A 15,572-nucleotide genomic window follows, 5' to 3' on the forward strand; every position below is an offset into this window, starting at 1 on the left:
GTCTCAATAAATTTAAGAAGATTGAAATAATACCAGGTATCTTTTCTGACCACAAAGGTATGAAACTAGAAATCAGCTAAAGGAAGAAAATTAGAAAATCCACTAACATGTGGAGATTAAACACAATGCTACTGAACAATGATTGGGTAAATGAATAAATGAAAGGAGAAATAAAAAAATACCTGGAGGGAAAGGAATATGAAAACACAACATGCCAAAATTTATGGGCTACAGCAAAAGTGGTTCTAAGAGAGAAGGTTATAGCAATACAGGACTACCTCAACAAACAAGAAAAATCTCAAATAAGCGAGCTAACAGTACACCTACAGGAACTGGAAAAAGAGAAACAAACAAAGCCCAAAGTCAGCATAAGGAAGGAAATAATAAAAATCAAAGGAGAAAAAATGAAATACAGACTAAAGAACAAAAGAAAAAAAAACAATGAAACTAAGAGCTGGTTCTCTGAAAAGAGAGACAAAATTCACAAATTTTTAGCTAGACTCACCAAGAAAAAAAGAGAGAAGCCTCAAATAAATAAAGTCAAAAATGAAAGAGCAGAAATTACAATGGACACCTCAAAAACACAAAAGATTATAAGAGAATACTATGAAAAGATGTATGCCAACAAATTGGATAAACTAGAAGAAATGTATAAACTCTTAGAAGCATACAAACTTCCCAAACTGAACCAAGGTGAAATAGAGAATTTGAATAGACCAGTCACTAGTACGGAGATTGAAACAGTAATCAGAAATCTCCCCCAAAATAAAAGTCCACGACCAGATGGCTTCCCTGGTGAATTCCACCAAACATTCAAAGAAGACTTAATACCTATCCTTCTCAAACTCTTCCAAAAAAATTGAAGATGAGGGGAAGCTTCCTAACTCATTCTATGAGGCCAACATTATCCTGATACCAAAACCAGACAAGGACAACACAAAAAAGAAAATTATAGGCCAATATCACTGATGAACATTGATGCAAAAATACTCAACAAAATACTAGCAAATCTAAGACAACAATACATTAAAAATATCATCCACCTTGATCAAGTAGGATGTATTCCAGAGATGCAGGGAGGGTTCAAAATCCACAAATCAATCAATGTGATACACTGTATTAACAAAATGAAAAATAAAAATCACATGATCATCTCATTAGGTGCAGAGAAAGCATTTGACAAGATACAGCATCCATTTATAATAAAAACTCTGAATAAAATGGGTATAGAAGGAAAGTACCTCAACATAATAAAGGCCATATATGACAAACCCACAGTTAATATCATTCTCAATGGAGAAAAACTGAAAGCTATCCCTCTAAGAACAGGAACCAGACAAGGATGCCTGCTTTCACCACTCTTATTTAACATAGTATTGGAAGTCCTAGCCAGAGCAATCAGGCAAGAAATAGAAAAAAAAGGCATCCGAATTGGAAAGGAAGAAATGAAACTATCACTATTTGCTGATGACATGATTTTATATTGAGAAAACCCTAAAGAGTTCATGAAAAAATTTTAGAAATAATAAATGAATACAGTAAAGTTGCAGGATACAAAATCAACATACAAAAATCAGTTGTGTTTCTGTACATTAACAACAAAGTTGCAGAAAGAGAAATTAAAAATACAATCCCATTTACAATTGCAACAAAAAGAATAAAATACCTAGGAATAAATTTAACCAAAAAGATGAAAGACCTGTACACTGAAAACTATAAAATATTGTTGAAAGAAATAGAAGAAGATTGAAAGAAATGGAAAGATATTCCATGCTCTTGCATTGGAATAATTAACATCGTTAAAATGTCCATACATCCTAACGCAATCTAGATTCAGTGCAATCCCTATCAAATTTCCAACAACATTTTTCACAGAAATAAAACAAAGAATCCTAAAATTTATGTGGAACAGGAAAAGACCCAAAATAGCCAAAGGATTCCTGAGAAAAAAGAACAAAGCTGGAAGTATCACACTCCCTGATTTCAAAATATACTACAAAGCTATAGCAATCAAAACAGCATGGTACTGGCACAAAAACAGACACACTGACCAATGGAATAGAATCAAGAGCCCAGAAATAAACCCACACACCTATGAAGAGCTAATCTGCGACAAGGGAGCCAGAACATACAATGGAGAAACGAAAATCTCTTCAATAAATGGTGTTGGGAAAACTGGGCAGCCACAGGTAAAACAATAAAACTAAACCATTATCTTACACCAGACACAAAAGTTAACTCGAAATTGATTCAAGACTTGAATGTAAGACCTGAAACCATAAAATTTCTAGAAGAAAAAGTAGGCAGTACTCTCTTCAGCGTCAGTCTTAGCAGCATGTTTTCAAATACCATGTCTGATCAGGCAAGGGAAATAATAGAAAAAGTAAACAAATGGTACTACATCAAACTGAAAACCTTCTCTACAGCAAAGGAAACCATCAACAAAAGAAAAAGACAACCTAACAATTTGAAGATGATATTTGCAAACCATATATCTGATCAGGGGTTAATATCCAAAATATATAAAGAACTCATACATCACAACAACAACAAAAAATTAACAACCCAATTAAACAATGGGCAAAAGATCTATACTGACATATTTCCAAAGAAGATATACAGATGGCCATGAGGCACATGAAAAGATGTTCAACATCACTAATTATCAGGGAAACTCAAATAAAAACTACAATGATATATCAGCTCACGCCGGTCAGAATGGCTATAATTAACAAGACGGGAAATAACAAGTGTTGGAGAGGATGTGGAGAAACAGGACCTCTCACACACTGCTGGTGGGAATGCAAACTGGTGCAGCCACTATGGAAAACACTATGGAGATTCCTCAAAAAATTAAGAACAGAACTACCATATCATCCAGCTATTCCACTGCTGGATATTTATCCAAAAAATGTGAAAACATGAATCTGTAAAGATACATGCACCCCTATGTTCATTGCAGCATTATTCACAATAGCCAAAACTTGGAAGCAAACTGGGTGCCCATGAAGGGATGAATAGATAAAGAAGATGTGCTATATATACACAATGGAGTACTAGTCAGCCATAAAAAGATGAAAACTTGCCATTTGCAACAACATGAGTGGACCTTGAGAGTCTTATACTAAGCGAAATAAGTCAGAAGGAGAAACTCAAATACTGTATGCTATCACTCGTAAATAGAAGATGAAAACAACAACAATAAAGACAGACATAGATACAGGATTAGACTGATGGTTACCAGAGGGGATGTGGGGAGGGAGGAGGGCGAAAGAGGTGGCTGGGCACAGGTGTATGGTGACGGATGGTAATTAGTCTTTGGGTGGTGAACATGATGTAGTCTACATAGAAGCTGAAATATGATGTACACGGGAAACCTATATAATGTTATAAACCCATGTTATCTCAATAAAAAAATAAAATAAGTAAAAATGTGAATATTCCTGCTGCTGAGACCTAAAATCGGTCCAGAGAGGGGGTGCTGAATCAGAGGACAAACACGGGGTCTGAAATTCAAGGGGGCAACTTTTGGGTTTACAAAGAGCTTGCTCCGAGTTTTCATATTTGTCCTTCAAGACAATCCCACAAGTTACGGGGTTTCATCATCTCCATGTGATAGACGTGGAAGGAGGAATTCTGAAGAATTGGGCTCCTTGCCCAGGGTAATGTGGCTCAGGAAGGGGCATGGGGATCAGAGACAGAGCTGTGGGGAGGAGCCCCTGAGAAGGATCCCAGTCCAGGAGACACGCTGGTGAGCTCAGTCTGCCTCAATGCTGCAGGTTGCACTGAAATGCTACTGCGTGCTCAGGAATTTCTGGTTGGAAAAATGCTTTTGTTTCTAGATACTGATTAGATTCTGTAATTATGAGAGTGTGAGCTTTTTTTAGTTTTTACAAAACCACATGTAACCAGTCTGTACTAAATTACAGGTCTAAAGAATTTCCAGTTTCAGCCACTTCATAGATTGTGTATTTTTGTTGTGAACATAAATTGGACCCAGCATAATGCCTAAAGGCCAGTATCTGTTTGAATAACTCCATAAACAAAAACTCTCCAGGATAGAGTATCCTATAATTGGCTTCAAGGGAAATATTAGATTTCAATAAATTTGGGATATGTTTTTTTTAATTGCCCTCTATTGTAAATATTTCTATTAACTTAGCCAAATTTTCATTCCATTCAGGATATTTCTGCCACCTGCATAATTCTTTGTTAAGCAGATGCAGAATCAAAATATGCTAAACAATATTGCAGGTATTTATGAGACGGGACACATTTCTGTACATATTTACCCAGACTTCTGTCGTGCCTCACACAGGCTTTAGTAATAAAAGTGAGAGCTCCACAGTGGAGCGTCTGCTGGGTAGATCTTGGCAGGTAGTAACTTACATCGTCGCAGGCAGACACGTTTGTGAGCATCACTTCAGCTGGGTGTGGTAAACTCATTTCAAGGAATCCTTTGATAATGGTGTGGCAATTAAGCTTTGAGGCTGAGTTGAGGAGACATTTGAGAACATATTTTGAATAATAAATATTAAGAATCTTTTGTTAGGGGAGATGTCTGTATTAACATAAAGAAGCAGTAAAGGTTTTATTATACTAAATGGCATGCTGTCACAGATGAAATGTTCATTAAACCTGAGTTTGTATGCCTGTGGGAATCTGGGGCACCCAAAGTCACCCCTGGTTTTGTCTACTTTGGGAACATCTTCAGCAGATACATGGGAACGTCCTGAGGTTTGTACACAACACTGTGGACGTCTGGCCACTAGGATGGGACAGGAGCTCCTCACTCGCTTCCCTAGAAGAAGGCCTTTGTCTAGGGCATCAGCGTGGCAGGACGGTGCATGTTATAGGTTGAATTGTGTCCCCTCAAAGTGCACATGTTGAAGTCCTAATCCCCAGTACCTCAGAAAGTGGCCTTGTTTGGAGATAGGGTCGTTGCAGATGTAATTAGTTAAGATAAAATCATTAGGATGGTCCCTAACCTGATACGACTGGTGTCCTTATGAAAAAGGGAAATTTGGACACAGAGACAGACACACTCACAGGGAAATGACACGTGATCATGGAGGCAGAGATTGGGGTGATGCTTCTACAAGCCAAGGAACCCCAAAGATTGCCAGCAAACGTCCAGAAGCCAGGAGAGAGGCCTGGACCAGATTCTCTCTCACAGCCTCGGAAGGACCACTGTGGACACCTTGGTCTTGGACTTCTGGTCTCCAGAACCATGAGATGAGAAGTTTCTGTTTTTCAAGTCATCAGCTTTGTGATACTTTTGTTAGAGCAGCCCCTGGAAATGAATATAGCACATCTCTGGTGTGTTAGCTCACTGGAAATATAGGTCTGCCTATTATTAAACTTGCCTGATTATACACAAAGCAGAGGCCTCTGGCATCTTTTAGGAAGCTAAATACAAGTTACACTTGAATTAGTTTGCACCAGGCCTGGGTGACCCCTGAGAACAACGGGCTATGTGCTGGGAGATAGAGAAGGACCAGTTCAACCTCCGTCTGATGGTCTAGAATCATAGGATTCACACAATTGGCTCTGGAGGACCTGAATTATCATTGTATCATTTTTCCTTCTAGAAAGTTCTTTCTTCTATTCCATGCTAGCTTTATAAAGCGTATGTCATAAGTACCAGTGATTTTCCTTGTGTTTAAATCAGTCCTCCTGAAGATTTCTATTGTAGAGCTGAATTACTGCTCTTCCAAAGAATGGAAAGCAATGTGTGTACTGGCATATTTTCTATCCTTAGCATCAATATTTCTTAGTTACACTTTCTGCCTGCCCACACCCCCTTACCCCGCACAACAACCTGTTCACAGAGCTGCCCCTTTGTCTTAATAAATTTCGTTCTTATTGAAGACGTAGATTTGTCACCCCAGTGGGGGCCTGGTCAAGGTGGGGGAGGTCAGATCAGAGACGGCTGTGACTTAGCACAAACTCAGGCTGGTCAGGGGCAAGATGGGCAGCCAGGGAGGTCCTGGGAGCAGGCAATGGGGGAGGCTACTCGGGAGCCAGAGAGATGCCTCTGGCAAAGGAGAAAGTGTGTCTGAGTCTAACAGTGGGGACAAGGAGAGTGTGTGCAGTGTCTAGGGTCCTTGGACAGTAGTCCAGACCAAAAGTTGGAGAAAGATCTACCAAAACAAACTAAGTCTCAGGGTCACAACTCCCATCTCTAGGAAGAGAGCATCTTGGGTCAAGTGGAGCTTCCTCATAGAGGAGCTGAAGTCAAGACCTGAGGCAGAGTTTTAGGTGGGGTGGTGGTGGGGTACATGGACACTGTGGAGGGCACAGGAAGGGAGGGGTATAGCATTCTGTGGCACAGTTAGGAAAACAGGTCAGACAGTGGCCTTGCAACAAGAGACCAGTCCTGGCAGCCAGGGCATGAGGGATGGTTAGGACCTACAGCAAGGTCCCGAGGCTGAGCCGCTGAGCAGAGGACTCTCGCCTCCATGTCTCCTGATGTCTCGTTGATAGCCGATGTCTCCTGATAGCACACGTTGGTCCTCTGGCTCCAGGTGCCATGAGCTCGGTAGAGTCAATCAGATCCCCACCCTTCCCCCTTTCTTTCGCTCTCAGTGACTCAGTGTCCCTGCGGCACTTCCCTAATCGATTCATTCACTTCACTGTTCTTTCTTTGTGGAGTTGACCTCTTTTTCAACCGAAGGCTAAAATTGCTAAATCAGCCCAAATGCTTCCCACTTCAGGTCACTCATTAGAATCACCTAGAGAACTTAAAAAAAAAAAAAATTAAAAAACTGATTCCCAGACCCTACCCCAGGCCAAATAAATCTGGTTCTCTGTTGAGATGCACCGAGCAAACTTCCTCCTTTGAAATTATTTGAAAATCCTGCCCTATTCACAGAATTCAGTCTTATTAAGGAAATCTTTACCTTCAACAATCAAAAACACATGCTTTTATTAATTGGTTTCTGAAAGGTCCTAGCCCGCGGGAGTCCAAGCCCTTCATAAACCCCTAGGGATGTCGCCTTTTGAGATTAGAGCTGTGCCTTCCTCTCCTATTTATTTCCACATGCCCAAAACATAACAGAAGTGCAATAACTACTTCTGAATGAAGAAATGAGCATACAAAAGGTATATTTCATAAAACGCAAGTTTGATGTGTTTTTTTGTGTTTATACCCCCTTCCATCACAGTGGAAAGCGAGTGAAACCACCTCCTCCCCGGCCAGGTGAACAGCAAGTAGGGAGGGAGGTGCCAAACACACTTGCTTCTTCCATCTGAGGGGAGCACGAGGCCAGGGAGACCTCCTGGCTCAGAATGTGCCCCCACTGCAAACAGTAACCGTTATTCTGAGAGTGAGAGTTCCAGTCACCCGCCCGTAAATGCAAATCCCTGGATTCAAGAGGGGCAGATGACAGTGTGGCTAGCTCAAGACTTGTGACAACAGGAGGAGTGGGGCTGGGGTGAGGAGAGCAGACCAGGGCACTGAAGACAAGGGAGGCAAAGGACTCCAGGCTCATTCTTGTGAAAAACAAAAGCAAAAGCAAAGAAACATGCATACTCTCCCAGGACAGTAAGAACAGAGTATTCGTTTCTTATCGCTGCTCTAACAGATTACCACAAGCTTAGTGGCTTAAGCAACACAAACGTATCTTCCAGTTCTGGATGTCAGAGGCCTGACACAGTCTCACAGGGCTGAAATCAAGGCACCGCAAGGCTGTGACCCCTTCTGTAGATTTCAGATATGATCCATTTCATGGCATTTTCTAGCTTCTAGAGGCCACTGCATTCCTTGGCTCATGGTCCCTTCCTTCATCCTGAAAGCCAGCAATGGCTTGTTGAATCCTTTTCGTATCATCTTACTTCGACTTTCTTCTATAGTCACCTTCTCCAGTCTCTTGTGTCCCCACCTTCCACTTTTATTGACCCTCATAATTACTTGACCCTATTACCAAACACAAAGACAGGTTCATTTACTGGTCACATAGGACGGCCAAAAACTGGAAACACCAGGCTTATGGCAAGGAAAGCGGTTTATTATGGAAAGGCAGCCAGATGAGCAGAGGGAAGATAGAACTCAGACCCATCTCCTAGAAAGGAAAATGTTAGGGGTTTTTATCTGGGGTTTTGCTCGGGGAAGGGGAGCATGTAACCTTGCTGGTTGGCACCTTCCCACCAGCCTGCGTTTGGCCTTGAAGACTGACTTTTCCCTTGACCGTCTTGACTTTTCTGGTTAGTTTTCACCTTCAGCTTGCGTTTGGCCTCGTGAGGCTGAATCTTGATGTTTGGACCTTAACCTCCTGGGAAAGACAGCTCACTCATATACTAAAGAGGAACAGGAAGACCTGGTTAGTTTTGAATAACAGTTGATTATGCTGAGTTCACACAGCTGCAGTTAGCAAAGCTTATCTCAATTTCTTTTTCCTCTTCTTTTAGCCCAGGGAAGATTTTTTTTTTTTTTTCTGAAGAAGATTCACCATGAGCTAACATCTGTGCCAATCTTCCTCTATTTTGCGTGTGGGTTGCTGCCACAGCATGGCTGCCAACAAGTGGTGTAGGTCCATGGCCAGGAACAGAATCAGGGCTTCCAAAGTGGAGTGAGCTGAACTTAACCACTGGGGCAGGGGGCTGCGCCCCAGGGAAGATTTTTTAACCTCTTTGTCCTCAGTTCCAAGTCCACTCAGATAAGCGAGGATAGCCTGTCTGTCTTAAGTCAGATAACTAACAGCCATAATTACATCTGTAACTTTAATTCCCCTCTCCCTGTCATGTAACATAGTCCCAGGTTCTTGGGGTCAGGATTTGGGCACCTCTGGGGGCTGTTATCCTTTCTACCACAGTCAGTGGGTACATAGGACAGGCTTACAAGACCAGGTCAGGACCCAGGAAGAAAGCAGAAGGCCCCTAAATTCAGGCAGAAGCTTTTGTCATGAGATGAGTACAATTTTCTTTGTCTCCATCAAACCATATGGTGAGCAGTCGTATCAGATCTTCCCACCATCCTGGCTATATAACCCTCTGTTCTGGAATATTGTCTCCTACTTTACCAACTACTAACTTCTCTGAGATATGACAGCGTAGTCTAAGAGAGGGATATTGTTTGTATCTTCAGAGCTGGGTGATCACCTCTCATAAACCATGCAGAGTAGAGAGTGGTTCCTAGTTGGGAAGACTATGGCGGAAACAGCACCAAGTTCTGTGTGAATTAGAATTTGTTTCTTGAAATAGAAATAATATAGACACCACACTGGCATTTTGTTACTCGTTAAGTGTCAAAATGTAGCAGGGTTTGGGGCATCTTATATGACAAACAGCATGGAAAATGGCAATTAACGTGAGGTGGCTTTACACATTTTCAGAATGAGAGATGTCACCAGCATTACTTCTCTACTGGAAAATACACAGATCCTGCCATTTTCTAATAAAATAAAGGTATTGCATTAGGAAAAGGTAACCTTCACCAACCTTCAAAGCTCTCCAGCTGTTCCAGGCACCACTGCTTCCAGGACTGACCGCCTGTGCAGGGTAGAAAATGGTGTGCCCTGCCTCTTAACCGACTTTATGACGATGACGTGGTAAAGGTCAGAGAACCCATTTTAAAAGGCAGGATATGGCAGGCGAGCGTGGCTGCACAGCCAGTAGAAGTTGGCTTGTACGGAACCAGATTCACTTTCGGAAATTTTCTCCTGGTGGCAAAAGCATTTCCTCCCCTCACGCCGCTGGTCCTCATTTTCCTCTGGGTATCTCCGCCCCAGCAGTCTGTCTGCCCCAGCAGTGCATCTTTTCTCTCAAAAGAGGTTTAAAAACTAACAAGCAAACAAACGAAAACAGCAATGACATACCTCATTCTCATTGCAGCATACAGAGCTGCAAAATTAGCCACCTGCCCTCTGCTGGGAAGGCTGCCCACCTGCGGCCAGGGCTTTACAGCTGGTCCTTCTGCGCCCCAGACAAGCATGTGAGTGAGACAGTGCCCGACGATCCAGCCTGCACTGCATGGCACACGGTTGGACCAACAAACACTGTGTGTTTCCCGTTTTCGCGTGTTTCCACGCCTCAGAGACAGGTCTTCTGAACTCTCCTGGCAGGGACAGCCTGCTGTAAGTTCCTAGGAATGTGCGTGAGCTGCCCTGGGGCCTAGAAGACTTTGCAGCCTCTCCTTTAGATTCGGGGGAAAATTTTCCTGATGCCCGCTGATCTAGACTAGAAGGCAAAGCATCTGCACACACACACACACATGCTACCAACACCACACATGACACATACCCACACTACAAACATACATGCCACGCATACGCACACCACACACACAAACCTACCACACACTGTCTGGCCACATGCCCAGTTGTGCAAGCAGTGCGTCATAGGTTGCAGAGAGACCGAAGAAAACGTGCAGATGGTGTAGGAGACACAAAGGCTTCTGGGTCGTACTCACAGGGAATGTTCAGGAGCAGCCGGCTAGATGGAGTTGCGCACCTGCACTTGCCACCATGAACTGGGAGGGGGTTGCGTATACAGGCAGGGGATCGAAAGGCTCCATGCTTGCCAAGAGGGACTGTCCCTGCATGGCCAGCATTCCAAAGATCAGAAGCTCAGGTGGAAGGGCTCTGCGCTCCCTCAGAACGTGATGTTCTTTGTAAGAAACAGTTCCAATGCCGATGGTTGGCATCCCACCCAGAAGGGCGCCAGAAGAACACATGGCAAAGATAGGGCATGTAGGCTAGTGCCCCTGCAACACACACAAACATGCCACACACACAGACACACACATACACACACACACACACACACACACCACACACACACATTCTTTGCAAGGATGCAGTGAGTGAAAGGACTGAGAAAAGACCAGGCTTCAACCTTAGATCAAAACACAAAATTAGCCAGACTCCTTTGAAGTTGATTTTTTCATGTTGAACTATTCCACAGCACTACAGTACTTTATTTCAGAAAGATCACCAATAATGATCACAAATTACACAGAAGAGAAAGAAATAACTCTAATTTTGATCAAAAACAGATATCTCACCCTTTGTAAACAAAGAATATGTTTTGTGGTACAGAAAATAAATCTACTCCGGTTCTTACTCTCTGATGATTGTAAAAGATAAATGGCTTTGTGATGGTAAATTTTCCCCTGTGAGATCCCAGCTGTGTCTCAGTGCATATGAATGGAACTTCTGCTTTCTACAAATTTTATAAAAACATTTCCAAGGCAGTGTGCTTCCCTCTGGAGCTCAGGTGTGTTCCTGCTTTCTCCAGCTGGGGACGAAAGAAAGCCAACTTTGGAGAAGCGATTGCAGAGACAGTGATCCTGGCAGGGAGAACTGAAGAAGGCCATTGAGCTGCATGCTCGAATGTTCAGTGTTTTCCAAACGTGACAGCAACTTTGCAAACACAGGTCACAGACCCGTCTCCTGGCATCGGTCAGAGGTGAACAGTGAACATTAGAAATGATCATACAGGAAAGGAAGTTGTCCTTCTCTACACTTTACCTGGTATAAGCATCATCTTGGGTCAAAGGACCACAAGGAAGCTAGCATTACAACAGTCAAATTCATCCCACAATTCAAAACCAGTCACTTGGTGGCTGGTGACATAGCCATAGCAAACAGGACCTGCCTCTTTCAGCTCTGGGGGAAAAAAGGAAATGGATCTACAGCTCATTCAAGGCCAGGGTCTCTTTCACCTCCTGGGAGTCTAGAGTAGAGCAACATTCAATCATTGGACGTTATCATTCAGAGAAAGGGCGTGAGGTGGATTTGCACTGTCCCTGGCACTTACAGCTGTGGGACATACGGCAGATGTGCTGGGAACAGCAAGAGAGGGCGTGGGACGCCCTAAAGATGTTTCTCTGCCACCAGCATTTGTTAAAATCCCTCTTAATCAATCCATCCATCAATCAGAAATGTTCACAGACTTTATTTACAAAACTCTTAAATGTACATAAAGACTCTATCCTCCCCTGAGAATTCCCAAGTTTGCATGCATGTGATGGGGGATCTCTGTGGAAACGGAGACCCCAATATGACCAGAAGCCCCTAACAGGACTTGAGAGTGGGCACCCCATGCCGCTCTGGTTTTGGGGAGGAGGATCCCTCAGGATTTTTCCTTTTTTCTTATCTTTTAGCACCATGAGGGCCAGGTTTCCCACTGGGACAGAGAGCCTGCTGAGATGCTGGAGGCGTCAATCTGTACCCAAGAACACAGGCTCCCATTTCCCGCCACCAGGACCCTGGCTCCTCCCCACCCTCCTGGAGGTTTCCTCAGCATTGCCCTTTCCCACAAAACAACTAAATCTCCAGCTTTGGAAGGAAAGCAGAAGCAGCAGACACAGATTCCAGTTGTCTGAGAGCTGTCCCAATTTTTGGAGCAGATTTCGTTCAGAGTGCCTACAGCGTTGGCTCTCCCGGCCTTTCTGCCTGGCCGCAGGCTCATTTTCCGTTTCAGTTTGTGTGGAGACAAGCGTGTGTGTCCAATTTGCTTGAGTTGATGACAAACAGGGAGAGTGTTGTTTTCAGACACACTTAGTTGATCTTCTAGTTCCCTTGTTGGAGATTGATCCCTTCGTCACATCTGTGCTGCATGTCCTTGATGGGAGCAAGAAACTGAAGGCAGGAGATTCACCAGCCTTGGTTGTCATTAGGTTCCCATACTCCCTTCTCGCGGCTTGGACTCCTGCTCCTGGTACCCAAGAAATGTCTTTATCTTTTACTTGGAATAATTACTGGTTCCACTTACTCAGTATTTGGGACCATCTTTCTTTTGCAACTAATACCATTCCAGACAATGAGAGCTGAGCTATGAACACAGGAAAGCATGACGTCAACCGCTTTATTAGGATTTTCCTCTTCCATTTCTAGCACATTCTATTGGCCTCCATTTTGCCAACACCCCTGTCTCTTTTGTAGATTTTATTTCCGTTATTGCTTTAGGGCATGCCTAGAATTAAAAATAGACTTAGTTCAATGAGGGGTCTTGTCCCAAACGTGGTATCATTTACCTCAGTGGAAGGATACAACAGTGAGGAAATTAAGAAGACAAAATTAATTTCTTGATAGGCTATTTCCTACAGTTGTAGAATCCTAGTGTGGAAAAGTGTTCTGAATGGAATTAAAGACTAATTTATCAGTTGTAAATACCAAACCCAGATGCTCATCTTCAAAGTGAAGGACTGGAAACTGCTTAGAAGACACTTAAACTCACTCTGGGGGTGTTTTTATAGGGCAACTTTGGGAGGTGGAGAATAAAGAGGGATTTTGATAATGATGGTTGCTCCCCACTTGGGAAGAGTGGAATGCCTCCACCCTGACACCCATCTGGAGATGTCTGCTGGGGTGAATCTCTGTGGGGAGCTTGCGGGGCATGCCCTGCAGGGAAGGGACCAGTGAGCTGGTGCACAACTCCAGCTGCACAAGTCTCTGGGGGATGGGCTGGCTGGATGCCCCCTCCCCAGTGGGAGCCTATGCCCTGTGTCTTGGGATCAGCTGTGTTCCCAAGCAGGGCCAGAGCAAAGGATGCTTGAGAGTTTCCTAAGGAGCAGCCAAGGGTCTCAGAAGAGAAAGAAGAGGTGTGGTCTTGGACTCTGTCTAAAGTGGGCAGTTGCCCAGAGGGAGAAGCCCAGTGCATCACTCCCAAGTATGCAGACAGAGCAAGGAGGGGATGCTCCCCCTCTAACAAGAGGACCCCGGGTGGAGACACCTGGTGATGGCAGATGGGTGAGATCAGGCTACTGGTGCATGTCCTCAAAAGGACCACAAAAAGCTCCAAAATGAAAACCAGCTTTAAATATTATTCAGACTGAAGGCTAAAGCCACAGTAAGAAATTGTGAGAAGAAACCAGTTAAGAAAGAGTTGACCCACAGGGCTGGAATACAGCGGTTGGAAAGGTGTGGGAAGATGGTGGACACTTAGGGCTGGGACCTCTGCTTCCCACTTGCACTGGCCCCAGCTGAGGACAAGCATTTTAGCTTCACAGCACATTCAAATTTTGGACATCTGATATCCAAAGCCCCTGATAGGCTTTTTGTTATTACTCAGTCGAGACTGTGCTGCACCTTCCAACAAGACCAGGATTGTAGTCAAGGAGTCTCTCTCAGGAGGACAGCTGGAAAGACCCTTGGGGATGGTCCCTCCAGGTGTGCAGACCCTAGGAAGCTGTCTGCTTGGAACTGACCATCCCTGGGCGGTCACGCACCTGGGCTGGATCATCATCATCTATGACCTGTTCCTGCACAGCCTGTGTCCGCAGCCCATGCACAGTCCAGGGACCCAGCCGCCTGTGCCCTGCAGACCCCTGGTCTGCAGCATCCATACCGTGATGGAGCCATGATCATCAATGACCCTCACCTGAGCTGCCCGCTGAGGCAGGAGAAGGAGCACAGCAGATCAGAGGCCCAGGACACCTGTGCTTCGTGGCAGAGGGAAGGGCAGCATGCAGGAAAATTTTAACATCGACTATTTGCTTATTTATTTTACAGGACTTGGGTCCCTCATTTGAAGTGACCCCGACTGCCTTTCTTGGTCACCCTCATCTCATCCTCAGCTCTCATCTCAATGTTCCCAGCTCTTTATAGCATTTTGGGGGGGGGGGGGAGAGGGGGAAGATTTGCCCTCAGCTAACTTCTGTTGCCAGTCTTACTCTCTTTCTTTTTTCCTTCCCAAAGCCCCAGTACATAGTTGTATATTCTAGTTGTAAGTCCTTCCAGTTCTTCTATGTGAGCCACCACCACAGCATGGCAACTGACAGATGGGTGGTGTGGTTCTGCCCCCAGGAACTGAACCCAGGCCACCAAAGTGGAGTGGACCGAACTTTAACCACTAGGTCATCAGGGCCGGCTCTCTGTGCTCCTAGCTCTAATACGACCTCTGACCCACCTCTTGTCTCCCTAAGTGCTTGATCAAGTCCCTTATTTCTTGCACAGCCCCTCCACTAAGGGTTTGCTGCTGCAGATGGTTTGTCTTTTCGTGGGCTGCAGAGGAGAGCTGAGATGTTGGAGCAAGTCTGCCAGTTGCTCTGTCAGGGATGGAGGGAACTTACAAGAAGGAAGAGCTTTGATAGACCCCAAGTCCTGGGCACCTCAGGGTACGGCACAACCTCCTGAGTGATGGCTTTGTGCATAACTACAAGGTCTAGCTTTTCTAGATCCCTGGGTCCCTGAGAAATTTTGTTCACATAGTGCCTATGAAGCCCTTACAAAGTCAGTAATTAAATTCCCAAAGAGAAGAGTTATTCCTCTCTTTATGGAGACAGAGAGAAAGAGAGCGATGATAGGGATTGATAGATGGATGGATGGGTAGATGGATGGATGGATGATATATAGATAGATAGATACATAGATAGATATTCAGAGATATATATATATATATATACACACACACTGGGTCCTTCATACCTCTCATTTCACTGATATAAACTCTGCCCCTTCTTGGCTATCCACTAGACAAAGTCCTTTATTCCTTAGAGAAAGGTACACTAGATGTAAGATGATTATCATAGAATCTGCCTTTTTTGTGAGTTGCTCACTGTAGCTAAGGACATTTCTTTATGCTCTTTTTCTGTTGAATAAAAACAGTTCCATCTCTAGAACATTAATTAT

Source organism: Equus przewalskii, chromosome 20 (genome assembly GCF_037783145.1).
Source record: "Equus przewalskii isolate Varuska chromosome 20, EquPr2, whole genome shotgun sequence".
NCBI lineage: Eukaryota > Metazoa > Chordata > Mammalia > Perissodactyla > Equidae > Equus > Equus przewalskii.